Source organism: Salmo salar, chromosome ssa23 (genome assembly GCF_905237065.1).
Source record: "Salmo salar chromosome ssa23, Ssal_v3.1, whole genome shotgun sequence".
In the NCBI taxonomy this organism is placed as follows: domain Eukaryota; kingdom Metazoa; phylum Chordata; class Actinopteri; order Salmoniformes; family Salmonidae; genus Salmo; species Salmo salar.
Window position 1 is genome coordinate 23460260 of NC_059464.1, and position 26368 is coordinate 23486627.

Genomic DNA, 26368 nt, shown 5'->3' on the forward strand with positions numbered 1-26368 from the left:
ATTGCTGCGCCTGTCTCCTATCATTGTACAACGTGACAATAAAGAATTAAAAAAACGGAATAAAAAGGTTACCATTGGCTCATAATACCTTATAAAAGCCTAACTACTTATTTAGCAAATTTGTGGATTTTCCAAATCAAAGTTTATTGGTCACATGGCCAGAATACAGGATGTACAGTTGAAGTTGGAAGTTTACATACACCTTAGCCAAATACATTTAAACTCAGTTTTAAACAATTCCTGAAATTTAATCCTAGTAAAAATTCCCTGTCTTAGGTCAGTTAGGATCACCACTTTATTGAAGAATGTGAAATGTCAGGATAATAGTAGAGAGAATTATATATTTCAGCTTTTATTTCTTTCATTACATTCCCAGTGGGTCAGAAGTTTACATACACTCAATTAGTATTTGTTAGCACTGCCTTTAAAATGTTTAATTTGGGTCACACGTTTCGGGTAGCCTTCCACAAGCTTCCCACAATAAGTTGGGTGAATCTTGGCCCATTCCTCCTGACAGAGCTGGTGTAACTGAGTCAGGTTTGTACACCTCCTTGCTCGCACACGCTTTTTCAGTTCTGCAGACATTTCTCCAAAAAGTACAATCTTTGTCCCCATTGGCAGTTGCAAACCGTAGTCTGGCTTTTGTATGGCGGTTTTGGAGCAGTGGCTTCTTCCTTGCTGAGCGGCCTTTCAGGTTACGTCGATATAGGACTTGTTTTACTGTGGATATAGATACTTTTGTACCTGTTTCCTACAGCATCTTCACAAGGTCCTTTGCTGTTGTTCTGGGATTATTTTGCACTTTTCGCACCAAAGTACGTTCATCTCTAGGAGACAGAACGCGTCTCCTTCCTGAGCAGTATGATGGCCGCGTGGTCCCATGGTGTTTACACTTGCGTACTATTGTCTGTACATATGAACGCAGTACCTTCAAGCGTTTGGAAATTGCTCCTAAGGATAAACCAGACTTGTGGAGGTCTACAATTATTTTCTGAGGTCTTGGCTGATTTCTTTTGATTTTCCCATGATGTCAAGCAAAGAGGCACTGAGTTTGAAGGGAGGCCTTGAAATACATCCACAGGTACACCTCCAATTGACTCAAATTATGTCAATTAGCCTATCAGAAGCTTCTAAAGCCATAACATCTTTTCTGGAATTTTCCAAGCTGTTTAAAGGCACAGTCAACTTAGTGTATGTACACTTCTGACCCACTGGAATTGTGATACAGTGAATTATAAGTAAAATAATCTGTCTGTAAACAATTGTTGGAAAAATGATTTGTGTCATGCACAAAGTAGATGCCCTTCCCGACTTGTCAAAACTATAGTTTGTTAACAAGAAATTTGTGGAGTGGTTGAAAAACGAGTTTTAATGACTCCAACCTAAGTGTATGTAAACTTCCGACTTCAACTGTCAATGTTGCAGCAAAATTACAGATAGAACAATGAGACAGATATTTCACCTGATGTACAAATGTGAAGCATCCACTTGGAGTTTCCACTGGCTGGCAGTGGGAGAAGATACATTTTGTCCGACATTCTGCACATTTTCTCATCGATGGAACATTTGATCTCAATACAGTTTTCTGTTCCCAAAAGTAGAATCTGTTATGAACAGAGTGGACTAAGTTTTGTAGACTTTACCCTTTGCAAAAGTAAAAAAACTAAAATTGCATTGTTAAGGAGTGCAAAAGCAAATTGAGTTATTGCACACGCTCACTTCACAGAGTAGGCATTCCCTTACGGAAATATGCAGATGTATGCTAGAATGCGCAAATAAGATATCGCTAGCTCGTGCTGGGCTCTGCCCACCTCTTTGCTTGTTCTGCCCACTAGGACTCATTTGTTCCCATTGGAAACGACAGGCTGTGGTCTATCTTGGTTTAATTATAAAAACCGGCAAAATGTTTACTCACTGGCTCGCCTCAACAGTGCAATACACATACAGTAACAGTCAAAGTTTTGGACACACCTACTCATTCAAGGGTTTTTCTTTATTTTTACTGTTTTCTACATTGTAGAATAAAAGTTAATACATCAAAACTATGAAATAACACATATGGAATGATGTAGTAACCAAAAAAGTGTTAAACAAATCCAAATATATTTTATATTTGAGATTCTTCAAAGTAGCCAACCTTTGCCTCGATAAGGCAGCTTTGCACACACTTGGCATTCTGTCAACCAGATTCATGAGGTAGTCACCTGGAATGCATTTCAATTAATAAGTGTGCCTTGTTAAAATTTAATTTGTGGAATTTCTTTCCTTCGTTTGAGCCAATCAGTTGTGTTGTGACAAGGTAGGGGTGATATACAGAATATAAACCTATTTGGTAAAAGACCCAAGTCCATATTATTGCAAGAACTGCTCAAGTAAGCAACGAGAAATGACAGTCCATCATTACTTTAAGACATGAAGGTCAGTCAATACGGAACTTTTAAAGTTTCTTCAAGTCACTCGCAAAAACCATCAAGCGCTATGATGAAACTGGCTCTCATGAGGACCGCCACATGAAAGGAAGACCCAGAGTTACCTCTGCTGCAGACGTCAAGTTCATTAGAGTTACCAGCCTCAGAAATTGCAGCCCAAATTAATGCTTCACAGAGTTCAAGTAACAGACACATCTCAACATCAACTGTTCAGAGGAGACTGTGTGAATCAGGCCTTCATGGTCGAATTGCTGCAAAGAAACCACTACTAAAGGACACCAATAAGAAGAAGAGACTTGCTTGGGCCAAGAACCACGGGAAATGGACATTAGAACGGTGGAAATCTGTCCTTTGATCTAATGAGTCCAAATGTGAGATTTTTGCTTCCAACCACTGTCTTTGTGAGACGAAGAGTAGATGAACGAATGATCTCCGCATGTGTGATTTCCACCGTGAAGCATGGAGGAGGAGGTGTGATGGTGTGGGGGTGCTTTGCTGGTGACAGTGTCAGTGATTTATTTAGAATTCAAGGCACACTTAATCAGCATGGCTACCACAGCATTCTGCAGCAATACGCCATCCCATCTGGTTTGCGCTTAGTGGGACTATCAGTTGTTTTTCAACAGGACAATGACCCAAGACACCTCCAGGCTGTGTAAGGGCTATTTGACCAAGAAGGAGAGTGATGGAGTGCTGCATCAGATGACCTGGCCTCCACAATCACCTGACCTCAACCCAATTGAGATGGTTTGGGATGAGTTGGACCGCAGAGTGAAGGAAAAGCAGCCAACAAGTGCTCAGCATATGTGGGAACTCCTTCAAGACTTTTGGAAAAATTCATGATAAAGCTGGTTAAGCGAATGCCAAGAGTGTGCAAAGCTGTCATCAAGGCGAAAGGTGGCTACTTTGAAAAATCTCAAATATAAAATATATTTTGATTTGTTTAAATAGTAAATAGTAGTAAAAATAAAGAAAAACCCTTCAATGAGTAGGTGTGGCTAAATTTTGACCATCCCACATTTGACAGAATTGCCAGAATTGCCCACAGACATCTAAAGTAAACCACACGCGCACACACACACACACACACACATTAATGTGTAGTTGCTCACAAATGCACACACATGCAAAAACACCAGTTATCTAAAATAAACATTGATGTCTGCTGAAAAAGCCAAAATTGCTGGCAGAGCCAAACTTCTCCCAATTAAATATTATTCACAGGAATTCCCCTCAGTCCTGTGTATGTGTGCGTGTGTGTGCGCGTGCGTGTTTCAGAGAAAAGTTAACGTCTACCAATTCACCCCTTGTTATAGTGGTTTCATAATTGACTCATGATCTGATTCTACTTGTTTATAAGGAGCAAACTCTCTCTCTTTAAAAAAATAGGGCATTTGGCTCACCTAAGCATATGTATGTACAGAAAAAGACATATAGAGGAAAGGGTTATGAGCTTCAAAGAGAGGAAAACACAAAGGGCTACAAAGTTTCAGCAGAACTATTTCCCCTGCTCTTACAAGACAGTTTCACATTTAGCCTTCTGAAACAGGCTCTTTCACTCCCAGGCCTTGGCCTGTGTTTTGTTTAGTGGTAACCTAGCAACGAGCTGTTTCTGCTTATTTCTCTCTCCACCACCCCACAATGTGTGTGTGTGTGTGTGTGTGTGTGTGTGTGTGTGTGTGTGTGTGTGTGTGTGTGTGTGTGTGTGTGTGTGTGTGTGTGTGTGTGTGTGTGTGTGTGTGTGACTCTCACACATCTGCTTTGGATTGTGGAGGGGTTCAATTCTGACTGGGAAGGGGAAGGAAAAGGGATATCTAGTCAGTTGTACAACTGAATGCATTCAACAGAAATGTGTCTTCCGCATTTAACCCAACCCCTCTGAATCAAGAGAGGACTGCACCCTGATTCCAGTGATTTCGTTACAGACAGAGAGAGAGAGAGAGAGAGAGAGAGAGAGAGAGAGAGAGGGGTGAGTTAGTGTCACTGAGAGGGGGGAGGGGGAGTAAGAGAGAGAGAGAGATGTGACTAGGAAAGAAAGAAGGGAAGAAAGTGAATTATGAGAGAGGCGCTCGAAAGTCAAAACCACAACACTACAGAGAGCATCTGTTTGCACAGGAGAAAGGAGGAGGAGAGAGGGGGAGGAAAATAGCAAAAATACACATTTTATTGTGCTATAAAGGTTTGCAGTGTTTAATAACAAAGGTCCCATCCCTGCCTCCTGCAATGGAATTGGGTTTGGCTGTGGGAGAGTGAGAGAGAGAGTAGGGGGAGAGGAGGAGATCAGGAGAATGATAGAGACAGAAGCCTTGTTTATACCTGGTGCTAACATGCACCCTTTGTCCTGATCTTATTCACATTCTAATTGTGCCCACTTTGTAGCTGTTGCATCTACACATGGTAGTTCAATCAAGTGCGGGTTTAACTGAATTATCAACAAAGAGAATGCAATTTCCCCCACCGGCTGCTCCCCCGGTGGGGGAAAGGAGTTCCATTGACAGGCCTTGAGGTTATTATAGCTGGTGTATAGCTAGCTGGTGGTGGTAGGGAGTTTGATGGTTGCTGAAAGCTGTTGCTGAAAAACAGAAAGTGAGAGAACATGGGTAAACTGACATATAAATACATCCCGAGATTAATGGCCATTGGTTGAGAGAGAGGAAGGTGATAATTGTAAGAGTGAGCCCATAGGTTGAACAGCAAGCGTGAGGAATGTGCCGTGCTTATAGGCTATGCGGTAACTAGGTGAGTGACAATACGCACATGGCTAATATGATAAAAGGAGAAGAAACAAGACGCTATGCTGATGATACGTTTGTATTCATTCCCACTATGCCCATAGAATCTCTAGGAAAACAAGAGGCCAAGGTTTATGTCTCATGATTAACAACTCATGGTCAAATCAAATCAAATCAAATAGTATTTGTTACATGCTTCGTAAACAACAGCTGTGGGCTAACAGTGAAATGCTTATTTACAGGCCTTTCCCAAGAATGCAGAGAGAAATAATAGAAAAGTGAAACACGTAATAATAAAAGCAATAATAGATACACAATGAGTAACGATAACTTGGCTATATACAAGGTACAGAGTGGATGTGCAGGGGTACGAGGTAATTGAGGTAGATATGTATATAACTAGGAATAAAGTGGCAGATAGTAAACAGTAGCAGCAGTAGCAGAGATGTGATGAGCCCAAAAACGCTGTGCAAAAAGGGTCAATGCAGATATTCCGGGTAGCTATTTGGTTAACTATTGTATTTAACTAACTATTTAGTAGTATTATGGCTTTGGGGTGGAAGTACTTCAGGGTCCTTTTGGTTACAGACTTGGTGCATCGGTACCGCTTGCCGTGCGGTAGCAGAGAGAACAGTCTATGATTTGTGTGGCTGGAGTTGTTGACAATTTGTAGGGACTTCCTCTGACACTGGCTGGTATAGAGGTCCTGGATGGCAGGGAGCTCGTACGAACTACCCTCTGTAGTGTCTTGAGGTCGGATGTCAAGCAGTTACCATACCAAGTGGTGATGCAGCCAGTCAAGATGCTCTCAGTGGTGGAGCTGTAGAACTTTTTGAGGATCTGAGTGCCGATGCAAAATCTTTTCACCCTCCTGAGGGGGGAGAGGTGTTGTCATGCCCTCTTCACGAGTGTGTTGGTGTGTTTGGACCATAATAGATTCTTAGTGATGTGGACACCGAGGAACTTGAAGCTCTCGGCCCGCTCCACTTCAGCGCCATCGATGTGAATGGGGGCGGGCTCGGCCCTCCGTTTCCTGTAATCCGTGATCAGCTCCTTTGTCTTGCTGACGTTGAGGGAGAGGTTGTTGTCCTGACACCACACTGCCAGGTCTTTGACCTTCTCCCTATAGGCTGTATCATCTCGTCTGTGATCAGGCCTACCACCGTCGTGTTGTCTGCAAACTTAATGATGGTGATGGAGTCGTGCGCAGCCATGCAGTCGTTGGTGAACAGGGAGTACAGGAGGGGACTAAGCGCGCACCCCTGAGAGGCCCCCTTGTTGAGGGTCAGCACGGCGCATATATTGTTGCCTACCCTCACCACCTGGGGGCGTCCTGTCAGGAAGTCCAGGATCCAGATGCAAAAGGAGGTGTTCAGCCCCAGGGTCCTAAACTTTGTGATGAGCTGGGAGAGCACTATTGTGTTGACCGCTGAGCTGTAGTCAATAAACAGCATTCTCACATAGGTGTTCCTTTTGTCCAAGTGGGAAAGGGCAGTGTGGTGTGCAATAGAGATTGTGTCATTTGTGGATCTGTTGGGGTGGCATGCAAATTGGAGTGGGTCCAGGGTATCTGGGATGATGGTGTTGATGTGAGCCATGACCAGCCTTTCAAAACATTTCATGGCTACAGATGTGAGTGCTATGGGGCGATAGTCATTTAGACAGGTTACCTTGGCTTTCTTGGGCACAGGGATTATGGAGGTCTGCTTGAAATATGTAGGTATTAGAGACTGGGTCAGGGAGAAAATGTCAGTGCATGCTCTGAGTACGCACCGATGCAAACTTAATCGGAAAGTATGCAAAAGTAACAACAACGTAAAAAACTATGCAACATTTCTTGAAGAGAGAATACACTCCGACTTCTGAATGAAATGTTACCTATTCACATCTCATATGTTGCCTGACTACAATATTTGATCTTGATACGTTAATAAATACATGCTATGTTAATTTTGGCATGTTTACCTGCCTACGTACCGTAGATCACAAGCCCATAATAAGTCAATAGGGCTAACTGGCTAGCTACTACTGTTAGCTAGCCACGAAGAATTGTTAGCTAGCTACCCATGAAGAATTTACATATATCTTGCATAATATTTGTTTTTAGGTAATTATGCCTGTTAAACTATCTGGTTTGCTACATTATTACGATTCACATATGTGAATTGACCGCCTCGATTCGGTCTTATGTAGCAAAATTTGAAATTGTGTTTTTTACATTGAATAAAAGTAGAGCCAGAAAATTGTATATCATACACTACAGATGAGGAACAATGGGAAAGTAATTCTGCTTTGAAAGTTTTTAAACCTTTAACCCCACTGTTGAGAAAATTGCCCTTGAATGTTTTGGTACACCTACTGGAGAGCTCTACAACCATTCAGCATCATTCACAACCTCTTCAGCCTTAGTCCCAACCATCTCTTTAAGGATTCACATATGAGGCCATGTGGTAAACACATGCTATATCAAATAAAAGTTTATTTGTCACATGCACAGGATACAGAAGGTGTAAACGGTACAGTGATAGTACTTGCAAACTTGCATATAGCAATATCAAAAATAGAAATTATCCAGATAAAAATATTTTATATATATTTTGTCATTATTAAATTATGCTTACCCGACACACTTGTCTAAATTGATGGGTCATGTGAAGGAAATGCTATAACCACCCCTCATCCACATCTAGCTAAGTGGATGGGTCACTATTATCTAGACGTGTACACACGTTCATGTAATACAATAGATGGCCATAATCACCCCCAGACACACCTGTTATTTTGATGGATCATGTAATAATCCACCTGAAGTGGAGTCTTTGGTTAAGACATGTAGCTAGATAGGTAGCTAGCTAAATAACGAACTGGCATAACCCCAACTCATACTACTACCAATACAAACACTGTCATTGCTGTAGTATGAATCTGCAGGTAGCTAAAGCTAACAAACTAGGTTCAATGTTAACTAGCTAGCATTAGGCTATAACTAGCAATGCAAATGGATTTCTGATTCAAATAATATTACTTCACAGATCATACACGTAACGTTAGCTAGCGAGCCAGCAAGCTAACGTTGGCTAGCTAACTAACAGTATGCTTTAACTTGCAATAAAAATGACTGTCTGACAAAATTAGAAATGTATATCTGGAAAATGTAGCTAGACTCTTACCCCTTATACATGGATGAATGCTTCACGGCAGACTGGAACATTTAACTCCCTTTTGTTTGTTGCTACATCTTGTGTCAAGTCACTCCGGTTCACACTGACCGTGGTGTTTGCAGAAAGTAGCCCATCCCGTTTTCCTACTGATCTGTCGATAGCGCCTGCTAAATTCAGGGCATCAATGTTGTTGATAAAAGTAGCAAAACTTTTGTTGTTCTCGATGGCTAACGTTATATCTTTCAAAAATGGTGCGGTAGAAAGGACTGTAAACACATACTGAATAGCTCACGTTATAGACAGAAGTGTGCTACATGGCAGACCAATCCAAACTCATCTCTTGCCATAACCAGCCCATATATTATCTCAGCCAATCATTGCAAGTGGGAAGGTTTCTGACTTTTTTCATGGCTAAACCAATTAGGTTAATAATTTAACAATTTATTTGTATTTATGGATGGAATACAAGTTTGTTATTATTAAGGCATATGAAAGTTCACATGTTCCAGAAGGCATTTCTGCCAAAAAACACATTTTGATAGAAAAAAATGTTTATGTTCAAATGCTGCTCCTGTGATGTAGTGACGTGCGACATACGCCTAGTTTCGTGAAACGAGTCACATATAGCTGGCTGATAGTTATGAAGTAAAACGGTTGCTTTGTGTATATCTTGTTTCATCTCTATTGTCATTGTCCTGGCTGGAAGACGGTTCAGTGAATGGGTAAGTCCATAAGTCAATAGGGCTAACTGGCTAGCCACAAAGAATTGGTAGCTACCCACGAAAAATGTACATCTACCTTGCATAATATTAGTTTTAGGTCATATTTGCTGGCTAGCTAGATTATTACGATTCGCATATCTAGCTGATAATTATGAAGTAAAACGTTTGCTTTGTGTATATCTTGTTTCGTCTATTGTTGCCGTTGTCCTGGCTGGAAGTAGGTTCAGTGAAACGACAGGAAGAAAGGAACAGAGAGTAGGAGAGAGGGGAGAAGAGGAAGGGAGGGAGGGAGGAGAGGAGGAGGAGAGAGGGTCAGTGAATGGAAAGAGAGAGGTCCATTAAAATAGTGAAGCGTCGGTCGACATCTGCAGAACAGCCCAGTAAACCCACTGAACCCTCTCCCTCTTTCTCCCTCCCTCCCTCTCTCTTTCTCTCTCTCTCCACACCTTGCTTACATGTGTCAGAGAGCTGCCAAAGCCAAAGCTGTGTTTATATACGCCCATCTCCCTCTTCCTTTTCAACCCCCCTCCCCCCCATCTGTCTCATATGGCTTAGCTTCGGCTCATCACAGACATTACTGGAGAGTCTGTCTACATTCCCCTTAACCTCTACAACAGCTGTGTTTGTTGTGTGTGTGTGTGTGTGTGTGTGTGTGTGTGTGTGTGTGTGTGTGTGTGTGTGTGTGTGTGTGTGGCAGGGGGCTGATTTTTCTATGACAAAATCTGGTCATTTTACCCTTGTTCCCACTAGACCTCTATAGCCACCCCAAACACACACACCACACACACTCACACACACGTCTGGCATTGTCAGACTAGAGGCCAGTTGGTGTTTTCCTAGTGCTCAGCAGCCCAGTGTTCCATTACCACAACAACAACCAATCACCCGGCAGTAGGTGAGGTGTGTGTGTGTGGCTATAGAGGTCAACAAGGTGAGAGTCCAACCAGGAGTCAGTGTTGACAGTTGAGTTTGTGGTCGCTAACCTGAGGTGTAATCATTAGTCCAAACCGTTGCAAACAGTTCCGTTTTGCAACTAAAATGAGAATTTCTATTGGATAAATTTAGGTAGCTCCCCACCCCCGTTTGTTTTCGTATGCTTCTGTTTGGTTCATTGGGAATACACCCCAGATAACACACACACTTTCCTTCTAGGCTGGTTGACCAAGCAACTCAACATCCGACAGCTTACTGCACCAGACCAAACACACAGGCAGTGGCATGGGTTAAATTGCTCTGTGACGGATCATTTCATCCATCTCTCCAGCGTGACAGCGTAGGGTGTGGAATAAGGGGAGAGAGATTCTCCATCAATCTTTTCATTAGATACGTGGACAAATGAGACTCTCTATGGGACAGCCCCTGCCTCTACTTCATCCATCTCACCCCTCCCTCTCTCCATCCCTTCATTTCATCCCCTAGAGAGCGTGAGGAGAGGAGAGATGCTTTCAATCAATAAGCTAAATGGACAATATCCCTTTTATAGGACACACAGGCGATTACCATGAAATCTCACTTATTTTTTCCCAGGAACGCGCACGCACACACACACCCACACACAGTCTTGGGCCTTTATAAGAGCTGTAATTTCCAGTAATCTATTAGCATTAATTCATTAGCTAGAGCTGCAGCAACGGTACCAAGCTGCCATGTGCTTTCCTGGAAACCTCTGTTCCCTTATCACTCTGATAAGTGAGTTTAAAGGAATATAGGGCTTTCTAAGAATTTTCCAGCTAAGTGTTACTGGATGTTGATTTGTGACTGAGAACACTGTTTGAAATGCATTCTATGAAATCAGTTATATACAGTAAGCACTCAGCCTCTTTTATTTCCCTGACTCAGGTCTACCCCCCCCAACCTGCTCACTGCTCCCTCTCTCTCCCTTCTCCTCACCCTCATCAAAATCAATGCTACAGGACTGTTTTGATCACGTGGACTGGAATATTTCGAGCTCTCGAGTGGCGCAACGGTGTAAGGCACTGCATCTCAGTGTTAGAGGCGCTAGTCCAGACCCTGGTTAGATCCCGGGCTGTATCGCAACCGGCCATGATCGGGAGTCCCATAGGGTGGCGCACAATTGGCTCAGCGTCGTCGGGTTAGAGGAGGGTTTGGCCGGGATAGGCCGTCATTGTAAAATATGAATTTGTTCTTAACTGACTTGCCTAGTTAAATAAAGCTTAAAATATGTTCAGAGTCGCCTCCGATAATAACATCAACAAGTACACAGACTCAGTCAGGAAATGCAGAGAGGGTGACTATTCGCACATATCCCAACCAGAAACTGTGGATAAATGGCAACATATGCTCAAAATCGAGAGCGCGGACGACCGCGCCTGGTATCTGTGGATATGGATGAATACAAGAAGACCAGCTACAACCTCCAGAAATCCAGAAAAGATACAAAAAATACAGTACAGGGACAAAATGGAATCACAATTCAAGGACTACCAACGATCATGGATTATAAAGGGAAGCTAGCTATGTGTTGAACACTGATGCCTCTCTCTCAGGTGAGCAAAACACTTTTAATGTTCGCTTTGAGATTAACAACATTGATCCTCCTACGAGGGCCCCCGCTACACAAGAGGACACAAAGGTAATCTTCTGTCATCATGAAATTCTTCACCAGATGGTCTGTGGGGGTAGACCATTTCTGATTGTCAGTGATGTGTACGCCAAGGAACTTGAAGCTTTCCACCATCTCCACTGCAGCCCCGTAGATGTGGATAGGGGCGTGCTCCCTCTGCTGTTTCCTGAAGTCCACGATCAGCTCTTTAGTTTTCTTGACATTGAGGGAGAGGTTATTTTCCTGGCACCACTCCGCCAGGGCACTTACCTCCTCCGTGTTGGCTTTCTTGTCTTTGTTCGTAATCAGGCCTCCTACTGTTGTGACGTCTGCAAACTTGATGATTGAGTTGGAGGCGTGCGTAGCCAGTCATGGGTGAACAGGGAGTACAGGAGGGGCTGAGCACACACCCTTGTAGGGCCCCTGTGTTGAGGATCAGTGAAGTGTAGTTGTTGTTTCACCACCTGGGGGCGGCCTGTCAGGAAGTCCAGTACCCAGTTGCAAAGGGCGGGGTTCAGATCTGGGGCCCCAAGCTTAATTATGAGCTTGGAGGGTACTATGGTGTTAAAAGCTGAGCTATAGTCAATGAACAGCATTCTTACATAGGTATTCCTCTTGTCCAGATGGGATAGTGCAGTGTGCAGTGTGATGGCGATTGCATCGTCTGTGGATCTATTGGGGCGGTATGCAAATTGAAGTGGGTCTAGGGTGTAAGGTAGAGGTGAGATGATCATTAAGTAGCCTCTCAAAGCACTTCATGATGACAGAAGTGAGTGCTATGGGGCGATAGTCATTTAGTTCAGTTACCTTTTCTTTCTTGGGTACAGGAACAATGGTGGACATCTTGAAGCAATTGGAGACAGCAGACTGGGATAGGGAGAGATTGAATATGTCCGCAAACACTCCAGCCAGCTGGTCTGCACATGCCCTGTGGACGCGGCTAGGGATGTCATCTGGGCCGGCAGCCTTGCAAGGGTTAACACACTTAAATGTCTTACTCACGTTGGCCACAGAGAACGAGAGCCCACAGTCCTTGGGAGCGGGCAGTGTTGGTGGCACTGTGTTATCCTCAAAGTGGGCAAAGGTGTTTAGCTTGTCCGGGAGCAAGACGTCGGTGTCCGCGACGTAGCTGGTTTTACGTTTGTAATCCGTGATTGTCTGTAGACCCTGCCACATATGTCTCATGTCTGAGCCGTTGAATTGCGACTCCACTTTGTCTCTGTACTGACGTTTTGCCTGTTTGATTGCCTTACGGAGGGAATAACTACAAAGTTTGTATTCAACCATATTCCCGCTTTCAGTTTTGCACGAATGATGCCATCTATCCACGGTTTCAATAGTCACAGTGGGAACAACATCCCCTATACACTTCCTGATGAACTCAGTCACTGTGTCCGCGTATACGTCAATGTTATTCTCATGGGCTACCCGTAAAATATCCCAGTCTGCGTGATCAAAACAATCTTGAAGCATGGATTCTGATTGGTCAGACCAGCATTGAATAGACCTTAGCACGGGTACTTCCTGTTTGAGTTTCTGCCTATAGGAAGGGAGGAGCAAAATGGAGTCGTGATCTGATTTGCCGAAGGAAGGGCGGGGGAGGGCCTTGTAAATGGATGGGTTTATTGGTGTTAAAATACACCAGTTATGCTATTTTGTACCACCAGGATGCTGATGTCATGCAGCCTGTCGTTTTTGTTATGCTTTTCTATAGCGACAATGACAAGTTTGGTGTCGGACGACAATATAATGTTCATGATGTCACTACATCTGTCTACAGACATGTCGATAGACGTAGTATAAACCAGCCTTTAGTCTTTGGTTGTTTAGTACACTATAGTACTCACTCTGTATAGCACATGGCCTCACATGTGAATCCTTAAAAAGATGGGTGGGGCTAAGTCTTTAGAGGATGTGAACGATGCTGAATTCGTGTAGACAAAGAAGAGCTACCTAAACATTCAAGGGCCATTTTCTCAAAAGTAAGGTTAAAAGTTTATCAACTTTCAAAGCAGAATAACTTTCCCATTGTTCCTCAACTGTAGTGTATGATACACCAGTTTCTAGCTCTGAGTCTCTACTTTTATCCAATGTAAAAAACACAATTTCAAATGTTGCTTCGTAAGACTGAATCGAGCAGGTCGGTCACATATTCAATTTGTTTTGTGTAAGCCACAACCGTTCGCTAACGTTAGCGAACAGTCTGAGAAGGTAGTGTGCGGCGAATGTAAGTGTCTGTTTTGGGATCTAAACTGCCCCTACAAATAATAATGTGGTCATGTAGGCTTTCTTTAACATGTAGTAGAAACAGCAAAGTCATTTGCAGTTTGATTATTGCCACAGAAAATACCACAGTAATCCTCAAAAAAAGTAGCTGTTTGACTTTTCACCGTAACATTTTGTAACGTTCATTCAAATCGTTCAACTGTAAATGTAACTAAGTAAAACGTTTGCCGCAAACAGAACCTTTGCTGAACTCACCTCTGGTATGGCAACTGCACCGCCCTCAACCGCAAAGCTCTACAGAGGGTGATGCAGAATACATCACTGGGGGTGAGCTCCCTGCCCTGTAGAACATTTACACCAAGCTGTGTCTGAGGAAGGCCCGGAAGATCGTCAAGGAAATCAACTAAATGTTCACTCTGTTACCATCTGGGAAACAGTACCGAAGCATCGGGTCTTGGACCAACAGGCTCTGAGACAGCTTCTACCAACAGGCAATCAAACTGCTGAACAGCTAACCCCTGACTCTCCACACATCCATCCCTTACACACACACACACACACACACACACACACACACACACACACACACACACACACACACACACACACACACACACACACACACACACACAGTCAACGTTGCTGTTCTATTTATTTACTATTACTACATACTATACAACTGTGCAACCAAGACACTATCTACTTTCCTCTATACGTGTAAACATTTGACATAACACACTCATAATATACTTTATATCCTATTGTGTACATACCAATAATATTACTATGCAAACTATCTTCTTACTTACTTATTTTTTATTTGACTTTTATTATTGTTATTGATATTGTACTGCACTGTTCAGGGAGCTCGCAAGTAAGCATTTCACTGTACCTTTTATACCTGCTATAAACTGTGTATTTGACAAATACAATTTGATTTGTCTAGTCTCCTGTATTAGCACTGTCTCCTCTGTTCCTCTGTCAGCACTAGTTTAGAGGTGTCTGTGTGTGTGTTTGTGTGTGTGCGTGTGTGCGTGTGTGTGTAGTTGTAGTGTGTGAGTGCGTGCGTGCGTGTGTGCGTATGTCTGTGCACACGTGTGTACATATGTCTGTGTGTGTGTGCGCATCCGCCCATGTAATAATAATAAATTGCATTTGTAGAGCACTTTTCATTTAGACACATAAATCACAAAGCTCTTTACATTGAGCGCAACCATTAAAAGAAAAAAAGCTAAAAGGCTAAAAAAACATTAGGCGAGAAACTTGAAGATAGCTAGCGGCCTAGAACTATACAAGATACACTAAATAATAAAGGGGGCGACAAGGACAAAACACTAGACCTTGAAACTAACGTATCATTTAAAATAAATAATAATAATTTAACTAGGCAAGTCAGTTAAGAACACATTTTTATTTACAATGACAGCCTACCAGGGAACAGTGGGCTAACTATACCCTGATGAAGACAGCTTGTCTGTCCAGACGTTGGACATTACATTTTTGCATCTGAGCTCCTAGAGTGTGCGGCTCTCCTTTATTTTTTTTTAAGTGTTCCACTCCGCTAGCCAGCACCTCACCTAAATAGGTGTGCGTTTCTTTTGCCTCTAGATTAAACAGTGGGTTAACTGTCTTGTTCAGGGGCAGAATGACAGATTTTTACCTTGTCAGGTCAGGGATTCGATCCAGCAACCTCTCGGTTACTGGCCCAATGCTCTAACCACTAGGCTACCTGCTGGTTACTGGTTCACCGCTCTAACCACTAGGCTACCTGCTGGTTACTGGCCCAACGCTCTAACCACTAGGCTACCTGCTGGTTGCTGGCCCAACGCTCTAACCACTAGGCTACCTGCTGGTTGCTGGCCCAACGCTCTAACCACTAGGCTACCTGCTGGTTACTGGCCCAAAGCTCTAACCACTAGGCTACCTGCTGGTTACTGGCCCAACGCTCTAACCACTAGGCTACCTGCTGGTTACAGGTCCAACGCTCTAACCACTAGGCTACCTGCTGGTTACTGGCCCAACGCTCTAACCACTAAGCTACCTGGCGCCCCCAGTAAAAGACCAACAACACACACTACAACATAGATCACATTAAGCGAAAGCCAATTTCAAGAAGTGTTTCTTGAGCTCAGACTTAAAGGCAGTGGTGGTCTGTGCATGTGAGAGGTGAGGGGAGCTCATTCCAGAACCGGGGGCCGAGACAGCAGAATGCTCGCTCACCCATTGTTTTCAGGTGCATCTTTGGGACTGCAAGGAGTCTTTGATCATTTGACCGGAGTGAACGTGAAGACTGTTTGGGGCTAAGGGAGTTCACTGAGATATAGGGGACCAGAGGCATTGAGGGTTTTGATGACAAACTGTTGGATTTTGACTTTCATTCTGAATTGGATGGGTAGCCAGTGGAGAGAGACTAGAATGGGGGTGATATGGGCAGATCTCCAGGTTCCTGCAGCCTGTGGATGCTTTTTGAGGGGAGACCACCAATGAGGGCATTGCAGTAATTGAGTCGGGAGGTGACGAGGGAGTTGACCAGCTTTCCCAGATCAGGTTTGGAGAGAATTTCCTGCCTGCGTGCATATGTGTGTGTTCGCGCCACGTTTCTGTGTCTGCATGTTAGACTGGCACCCGCGGCCCTAGCAGCTGTCTGTCTGTGCCGTGGTTCCATGTCACCCCCACAAAGCTAACAGGGTTTACCAAAGGGCCTAGGAGAGGTTAGAGGGACTACAGGGGTTAAAGATGGTTAAGAGAGGGGCTTAAGCACCTGGAGAGTAAAGGACAGACAGTCTCACTGGACATAATAGGGGTGTTTTAGACTTTGATCATTTATAATTCTGGTTATAAGAGTGGTGTCAACAGCTGGTGTAGAGAGAGAGAGAGGGCAGATATGGAAGAGTTGGGTCACTGACGCTAGAGTCTAGGAGGAAACAGGAGGGCTGAAGGTAGAGAGAGAGGTGGGAGAGGAGAGGTTAGGGAAACCCCCTCACTGACAGGGGTGTGTGAGTGCGTCAGCCTGAACTTCACAGCTCATTGCTAGAGTCTGGCTCGGCAGCCAAGTTCAGAACAGTTCAACACCACACATTTCTCACATACATTCTCGAAGGGGTTCATCCACGCTTCCATGGACAAATATCTTGCACATGTTTATATATATTTTTTCTCATGGGTTCAGCCACCTTATTGTCTATTTCTCTCATGGGTTCATTCACCTTATTGTCTATTTCTCTCATGGGTTCATCCAGCTTTTTGTCTGTTTCTCATGGGTTAATCCAGCTTTTTGTCTGTTTCTCATGGGTTAATCCAGATTTTTGTCTGTTTCTCATGGGTTAATCCAGCTTTTTGTCTGTTTCTCATGGGTTAATCCAGCTTTTTGTCTGTTTCTCATGAGTTAATCCAGCTTTTTGTCTATTTCTCTCATGGTTTTGGTATTTGATTAGGTTCCCCATTAGCTGTTGAGAAAGCAGCAGCTACTCTTCCTGGGGTCCACACAAAACATGAAACATGATATAATACAGAACATTAATAGACAAGAACAGCTCAAGACTAGAACTACATACATTTAAAAATGGCACACATAGCCTACATATCAATACACACTCACAAAATATCTAGGTCAAATAGGGGAGAGGCGTTGTGCTGTGAGGTGTTACTTTATCTGTTTTTTTAAACCAGGTTTGCTGTTCATTTGAGCAATATGAGATGGAAGGGAGTTCCATGCAATCATGGCTCTTTATAATATTGTATGCTTTCTTGAATTTGTTATGGATTTTGGGACTGTGTATGTGTCAGAGCTGTGTGTAAGTTCACTATGCAAACAATTTGGAATTTTCAACACATGAATGTTTCTTATAAAAATAATAAGTGATGCAGTCAGTCTCTCCTCAACTCTTAGCGAAGATAGACTGGCATGCACAGTATTTATATTAGCACTCTGATTACAAGACCAAGACGTGCTGCTCTGTTCTGGGCCAGCTGCAGCTTAACTAGGTCTTTCTTTGCAGCACTTGCCCAGATGACTGGACAATAATCAAGATAAGACATAACTAGAGCCAGGAGTTGCTTTTTGGAGTGTGGTGTCTTTATCATGGACCTCTCTGCATTTTTACAGCCATTGAATCTATATGTTTTGACCATGACAGTTTACAATCAAAGGTAACACCAAATAATTTAGTTTCCTCAATTTGTTCATTCCCAGATTCCTCTGAGGTCTAGAGCATAGGGAATTATTTGTACCGAATACAATGCTCTTAGTTTTAGAGATGTTCAGGACCAGTTTCTTACTGGCCACCCATTCCAAATCAGACAGCAACTCTTTGTTTCAGTGACTTCATTAACTGTGGTTGCTGATGCATATATGGTTGAATCATAAGCTTACATGGACACACCGGCTTTGTTCAATACCAGAGGCAGGTCCTTGGTAAAAATAAAATAAATAGAGGGCCTAGAGAGCTGCCCTGCGGTACACCACACCCTACATGTTTTACATTAGAGAAGCTTCCATTAAAGAAAACCCTCTGAGTTCTATTAGATAGATAGCTTTGAATCTACAATATGGCAAAGGTTGAAAAGCCATTCATCCAGCTTTTTGTCTCATAGAAGTCTTCCATTTGGCAAGGGTTAGAAAGGTCCATCAATCTGTTTTCTTGCTTTCAGAAAACAGACGCAACAGAAAGCATCCATTGAGTTTTTACTCTGTTTTCTGTCCTTCTTCTCCATAGCTGGAGGTGTTTACGGATATATTCAATCTCTCCCTAATCCAGTCTGTTGTCCCCACTTGCTTCAGTCTGATGTCCACCATTGTTCCTGTACACAAGAAAGCTAAGGTAACTGAACTAAATGACTATCGACCCGTAGCACTCACTTCTGTTATTATGAAGTGATTTGAGATGCTAGATAAAGATATACAAAAGTATGTGGACACCCCTTCAAATTAGTGGATTTGGCTACTTCAACCACACCCATTGCTGACACGTGTATAAAAAAATATCACAGAGCCAGTGACTTTCAATGTGGCACCGTCATAGGATGTTAGTTCGTCATATTTCTGTCCTGCTAGAGCTAGAGGGAACTGTAAGCGCTGTTATTGTGTAAGGGAAACATCTAGGAGCAACAACGGCTCAGCCTCAAAGTGGTAGGCCACACAAGCTCACAGAACGGGACTGCCAAGTGCTGAAGCGCGTAGTGCGTAAAAATTGGCTGTCCTCAGTTGCAACACTCACAACCGAGTTCCAAACTGCCTCTGGAAGCAACATCAGCACAAGAACTGTTCGTCGAGAGCTTCATGAAATGGGTTACCATGGCAAAGCAGTTGTGAAGTTGTGTAAAGCTCGCCGCCATTGGACACTGGAGCAGTGGAAACACGTTATCTGGAGTGATGAATCACGCTTCACTATCTGGCAGTCTGATGGACAAATCTGGATTTGGCAGCTGCCAGGAAAACACTACCTGCCCCAATGTATAGTGCCAACTGTATAGTTTGCTGGAGGAGGTATAATGGTCTGGGACTGTTTTTCATGGTTCGAGCTAGGCCCCTAAGTTCCATTAAAGGGAAATCTTAACGCTGACATTCTAGACGATTCTGCACATCCAAATGTGTGCAACAATTTGGGGAAGGCCCTTTCCTGTTTCAGCATGACAATGCCCCGTGCACAAAGCGAGGTCCATACATAAATGGTTTGTCGAGATTGGTGTGGAAGAACTTGACTGACCTGCACAGAGCCCTGACATCAACCCCATCAAATACCTTTCGGATGAATTGAAACATCGACTGCGAGCTAGGCCAAATCGCCCAACATCAGTGCCAGACCTCACTAATGCTCGCGTGGCTGAATGGAAGCACGTCCCTGCAGCAATATTCCAACATCTAGTGGAAAGCTTTCCCAGAAGAGCAGCGAAGGGCCCATGATTTTGGAATGAGATGCTCAACAAGCAGGTGTCCACATACTCTTGTTCATGTAGTGTATCACCTTTACCTTACCCAACACCCTAGACCCACTAAATCCTCCATACTGCCCCCAACAGATCCATGGATGACGCAATCGGCAACACACTGCACACTGCCCTATCCCATCTGGACAAGAGGAATACCTACAGTGCAGTTCTTATATACTTAGATGATTCATCTCACAATCACATCCTTCTCCATATGTGCTATAGAGTGTATGTAACTGCATTCACAGGTTCATGTACAGTGCATTTGGAAAGTATTCAGACCCCTTTGCTTACAGCCTTATTCTAAAATGTATTAAATTGTTTTTTTCCCCCATCAATCTACACACAATACCTCATAATGGCAAAGCAAAAATTGTTTTTTAGAGATGTTTGCAAATGTATAAAATAAAAAAAAATATTAAATATCACATTTACATATGTATTCAGATAATTTCCTCAGTACTTTGTTGAAGCACTTTTGGCAGCGATTACAGCCTCAAGTCTTCTTGGGTATGATGCTACAAACTTGGCACACCTGTATTTGGGGAGTTTCTCTGCAGATCCTCTCAAGCTCTGTCAGGTTGGATGGGGAGCTTTGCTGCACAGCTATTTTCAGGTCTCTCCGGAGATGTTTCATCGGGTTCAAGTCCAGGCTCTGGCTGGGCCACTCAAGGACATTCAGAGACTTGTCCTGAAGCCACTCCTGTGTTGTCTTGGCTTTGTGCTTAGGGTCGTTGTCCTGTTGGAAGGTTAAACTTCGCCCCAGTCTGAGGTCCAGAGCGCTGGGGAGCAGGTTTTCATCAAGGATCTCTCTGTACTTTGCTCCGTTCATCTTTCCCTCGATCCTGACTAGTCTCCCAGTCCCTGCTGCTGAAAAACATCCCCACAGCATGATGTTGCCACCACTATGCTTCACCTTTCCTCCAGATGTGTTGCTTGGCATTCATGCCAAAGAGTTCAATCTTGGTTTCATCAGACCAGAAAGTCTGACTTCCCTGTGGCTCAGTTGGTAGAGCATGGTGTTTGCAATGCCAGGGTTGTGGGGTTGATTCCCACAGGGGGCCAGTACAAAAAAAATGCATGAAATGAAATGTATGCATTCACTACTGTAAGTCGCTCTGGATAAGAGTGTCTGCTAAAATGACTAAAATGTAAGTGTAATCTTGTTTCCATGGTTTGAGAGTCTTTAGGTGCCTTTTGGCAAACTCCCAGCGGGCTGTCATGTGCCTTTTACTGAGGAGTAGCTGCCGTCTGGCCACTCTACCATAAAGGCCTGATTGGTGGAGTGCTGCAGAGGTGGTTGTCCTTCTGGAAGTTTCTCCCATCTCCACAGAGGAATTCTGGAGCTCTTTCAGTAACCATTGGGTTCTTGGTCACCTCCCTGACCAAGGCCCTTCTCCCCCGATTGCTCAGTTTGGCCGGGCGGCCAGCTCTAGGAAGAGTCTTGGTGGTACCAAATTTCTTCCAATTAAGAATGATGGAGACCACTGTGTTCTTGGGGATCTTCAATGCTGCAGACATTTTTTGGTACACTTCCTCAGATCTGTGCCTCGACACAATCCTGTTTTCAGAGCTTTACGGACAATTCCTTCCACCTCATGGCTTGGTTTATGCTCTGACATGCACTGTCAACTGTGGGACCTTATATAGACAGGTGTGTGCCTTCCAATTAATGTCCAATCAATTGAATCTACCACAGGTGGACACCAATCAAGTTGTAGAAAAATCTCAAAGATGATCAATTGAAACAGGATGCACCTGACCTCAATTTTGAGTCTCATAGCGAAGGGTCTGAATACTTATAAGGTATTTATTTTATTTTCTCACTTTGTCATTATGGGGTATTGTGTGTGTAGATTGATGCAGATTTGTTTTACTAAATCCATTTTAGAATAAGGCTGCAACATAGCAAAATGTGGACAAACTCAAGGGGTCTGAATTCTTTCCAAATGCACTGTATGTTCATCGACTACAGGTCAGCCTTTAACACCATAGTGCCCTCAAAGCTCATCACTAAGCTTGGGGCCCTAGGTCTGAAACCCGCAACTGCAGGGCTCACCAGTGGGTGGTGTGTTCAGCCCAATGCACCCGGTGTCACAGGAAGGCCCAGAAGATCATCAAGGACCTCAGCCACCCAAGCCACAGCCTGTTCAGCCCGATACCATCTAGAAGGCAGAGACAGTACAGGTGCATCAAAGCTGGGCCCAAGAGACTGAAAAACATCTTCCATCTCCAGGCCATAAGACTATTAAATAGTCACCACTAGCGGGCCTCCACGCAGTATCCTACTCTGAAATGTAGTCACTGTTACTACCCGGCTAACACACGGTATTAAACCCTGCGCATTAGAGACTGCTGCCCGATGTACATAGTCATTGAACACAGGTTACTTTAATAATGTTTACATACTGTTTTACACACTTCATATGTATATACTGTATTCTGGGCAAGGCTCATCCTATATAACTACTACTGTACACACCTTTTCTATTCATAAACTGTCCATAATGTCTATACTCACCATCATATACAGTACCAGTCAAAGTTTTGGACTCACCTACTCATTCAAGGGTTTTTCTTTATTTTGTATAATTTTCTACATTGTAGAATAATAGTGAAGACATCAAAACTATGAAATAACACATATGGAATCATGTAGTAACCAAAAAAGTGCTAAACAAATCAAAATATATTTTACTTTTTAGATTCTTCAAAGTAGCAACCCTTTGCCTTGATGACAGCTTTGCACACTCTTGGCATTCTCTCAACTAGCTTCACCTGGAATGCTTTCACAACAGTCTTGAAGGAGTTCCCACATACGCTGAGCACTTGTTGGCTGCTTTTCCTTCACTCTGCAGTCCAACTCATCCCAAACCATCTCAATTGGGTTGAGGTCGGGTGATTGTGGAGGCCAGGTCATCTGAAGCAGCACTCCATCACTCTCCTTCTTGGTCAAATAGCCCTTACACAGCCTAGTGGTGTGTTGGGTCATTGACCTGTTGAAAAACAAATGATAGTCCCACTAAGCCACTAACATACCCTCGTAAAACTGACCATCCTACCGATCCTCGACTTCGGCGATGTCATTTAGAAAATAGCCTCCAATACCCTACTCAATAAATTGGATGCAGTCTATCACAGTGCCGTTTTGTCACCAAAGCCCCATATACTACCCACCACTGCGACCTGTACGCTCTCGTTGGCTGGCCCTTGCTTCATACTCGTCGCCAAACCCACTGACTACAGGTCATCTACAAGACCCTGCTAGGTAAAGTCCCCCCTTATCTCAGCTCGCTGGTCACCATAGCAGCACCCACCTGTAGCACGCGCTCCAGCAGGTATATCTCTCTGGTCACCCCCAAAGCCAATTCCTCCTTCGGCTGTCTCTCCTTCCAGTTCTCTGCTGCCAATGACTGGAATGAACTACAAAAATCTCTAAAACTGGAAACACTTATCTCCCTCACTAGCTTTAAGCACCAGCTGCCAGAGCAGCTCATAGATTACTGACTAGGACCAGGAAGACAGAGAGAGGAATAGGTGTAATTGATAAATGTTTCAACATTTTTGGTCATGGCTCCAAACTGGACTGAGGTTTGAAACATGATTACTAAAATGTAAAGTAACTGTGTTACAGTAAAAAAAAACAGCCTGGAATATAGGGTGAGCCCAGTGTTCAGTGACCAAAGCACAAGGGTGGGCCATCCAGAAAATGAAAAACAAAACCAATGAGCTGCAGATGTTCTACTGGACACACACAGACACATAGACACACACACACACACACACACACAGCTGTGTCTTACTGTACTTGTGAGGACTTTTTGGGGAACAACAATTGGTTCCCATTCAAAAAACGCTAACCCTAAACCTTACCTTAACCCTAACCTTAACCCTGACCTTAAATCTAAACTTAACTCCTAACCCTAATTCTAATCCTAACTCTAATTCTAACCATAACCCTAAACCTAACTCCTAAGCCTAAAATAGCCGGAATTGTTGTTGGTTTACTATTTTTGTGAGGACTTCTGGTACTCACAATAGTCAAACGTGTACACACAGCACGCATACACACACACAGACAGCAAATGTTTTTAGACAAACACACGCAGACATATTTGGAATCCCCAGTTCCTCTCCAAGAAATGAATTTGCACCTAAATATATAATCATAAGCACATGGTTTTAAGGGCACTTAGATATGAATCTTATATAGCCTATATAGCCTAGAACTAAATACATGAGGGACATGGAATCTCCTCAACATTAGAGTAGACCACTTTTGCAGCTTCAAAATGACTAACAAATATATTTTCATAATGAGTGAGACAGGTAATAGAGTAATACAGTAACACTTGGCATCAAGTTCTTATTGTTACTTTGTGATTACAATAGAAATATTGTTGTTAAATAATAGTCATGTTAGATTGTATTCTGAGTAAACTATCCATTTAAAGGGAAAGGGGGGATACCTAGTCAGTTGTACAACTGAATGCCTTCAACTGAAATGTGTCTTCTGCATTTAACCCAACCCCTCTGAATCAGAGAGGTGGGGGGGGGGCTGCCTTAATCGACATCCACGTCTTCAGCACCCGGGGAACAGTGGGTTAATTGACTTGCTCAGGGGCAGAACGACAGATTTTTACCTTGTCAGCTCGGGAATTTGGTTACTGGCCCAATGCTCTAACCACTAGGCTACCTGCCGCCCCTAAAGATGGTATTGTGTGTGTTTGAAACAAGAACACTTACCCTCAGATGTACTAAGAGGTTCGAAGTTGTTTTTGCAGAGCATGCAACTTTTTTTGGAGGGGGGGGGATTATAACATACCATCTACCTGCAGTGAAGCCACTCAACATTTATATTACATTCAGTCATCTAACAGACTCCCATCCAGAGCGACCCACAGGAACAACCAGTGTCAAGTGCCCTTCCCAAGGGCACATCAACAGATCCCCACACAATCAAATCGGGGACGGAGCCAGCGACCTCTCGGCCACCAGCCCAACGCTCCTAACCACCATTCCACCAACCATCCAAGATCCCCCCCACAGTTCTCCCCCCGAGAGATGCCCCTCAAGCTCCCAAGACCCCCCCACAGTCCCCCCTGAAAAACGTGTGTGTGTCGTGTGTGTGCGTTTGAATGCAAGTGTGTGTGTATGCATGTGTACACGCGTACTAGCATTGCGTGGCATCAGCCTCAGGCAAACAGGCATTGGATGTAACAACGTTCCCTTTTAGGGTAATTTAAACTTTTTGTATTTTTTGTTTATTTGGACTTAATTTTTTACTTTTATCTTTCGCTTTGACTGTCATTCTACCCCCCGCCCAACAACTTCACTCCCACCTGTCTCCAGTTACACATCCCAACCCTCAGCCCATCCCACCTACAGTATCTCTGCTGGCCACCCTTTTTGGATTTGCCATATACTGTATCTTTCAACTATGCTGTGATGTTTAGAAGCTATATAATCGAATAGAATCCACAGATTGCGAGTTGAAGATAAATACATTTACTAAGAGTATTAGTATATTAGTAATTGACTGACCAGGTCTCTCAAGATCTCCAAACAGTGCATTTTCTATGGTCAATATTAGATTAATGTTATGCTTTTTCAGCCATTCTGTATCCTCGCAACAAAATCTGCAGAGCTGCGATGGTTGTATGCCCCAAATATTCATCATTTTGTTGGTGGCAAGAATTCTGTCCAATCATTTTAGCTGAAAAGCACGAAGTGTTGAATTTTGTTTTATATACTGTACATAGTACTTGCTCAGACCTTGCGGGGGGCCCCATTAAACTGCGGTACGCCACTGCCGCAAGCGATGCCTTTTAACATTCAGAACGAGCATTGGGGCTCTTAACAAAACTTCCCCTGCCAGAAGATACTATCGTCAATAGGCACTAAAGGTAGTTAGCGTCTATGAATGGGTTACGTCAACATCAGCCAGCATGACTAACACTTCACTCCTCTCCCTACTCCTTCGTTCACGTCTTCTCCTTCTGTCGTCATTGACTCTCACTTGTTCTTGTTCGATCCTAAGCTGTTCACTTTCAGAATACCACATGTACATTATTAAATGTACAGTGTTCACCTCCAACCCAAAAAATGCTGCGTTATATTTTTTGTAACCGGAAGACGTAACGCGTTTGTGAGGTCGTCGATAGTTTACATCTCCCTCCCCACCCACAGTGCCCACCCCAAGTCCTAGTATCACACTCCTAATGGAAACACAATTACACTAGAGCTTGCATTAACATTAAACACTGGCGACCCACTGGTGTTGGGGTAAGTCTCAGTGGAAACGCGACATAATGGTGCCCGAGACAGCTGAGACTCTGACAAACACACACACACACACACACACACACACACCACCACCACACCCCAATCTATATAATCCCTCATCCCTCCCTCTCTCCTTCCCCTGCAGATGAAGGTCGTTATAAGAGAGGGATGGAGGGAGGAATGGTGGAGGGGGATAAGGGGGTATCATATTCCCAGCCATTGCTGGAGTTAAGAAAGGTCAAGGACTCTCGTTTCTCATCCAAAGAAATGACTCCCCATTCCCACCATCCTTCTCGCTTTCTCTCAATTCAATTTCAATTCA

General features: G+C 43.5%; 1 long non-coding RNA gene across 1 annotated transcript in view; it reads right to left on the reverse strand.

Annotated features, from left to right (window-relative positions):
* Positions 1–4414: 4414 nt before the first annotated feature.
* The window catches only part of LOC106584279 (uncharacterized), a 56418-nt gene continuing 34464 nt past the window's right edge, over positions 4415–26368 (reverse strand). The window contains exon 3 of the long non-coding RNA XR_001323721.2: positions 4415–5001. This is a non-coding gene — a long non-coding RNA (uncharacterized lncRNA). The remainder of the gene's footprint in view (positions 5002–26368) is intronic.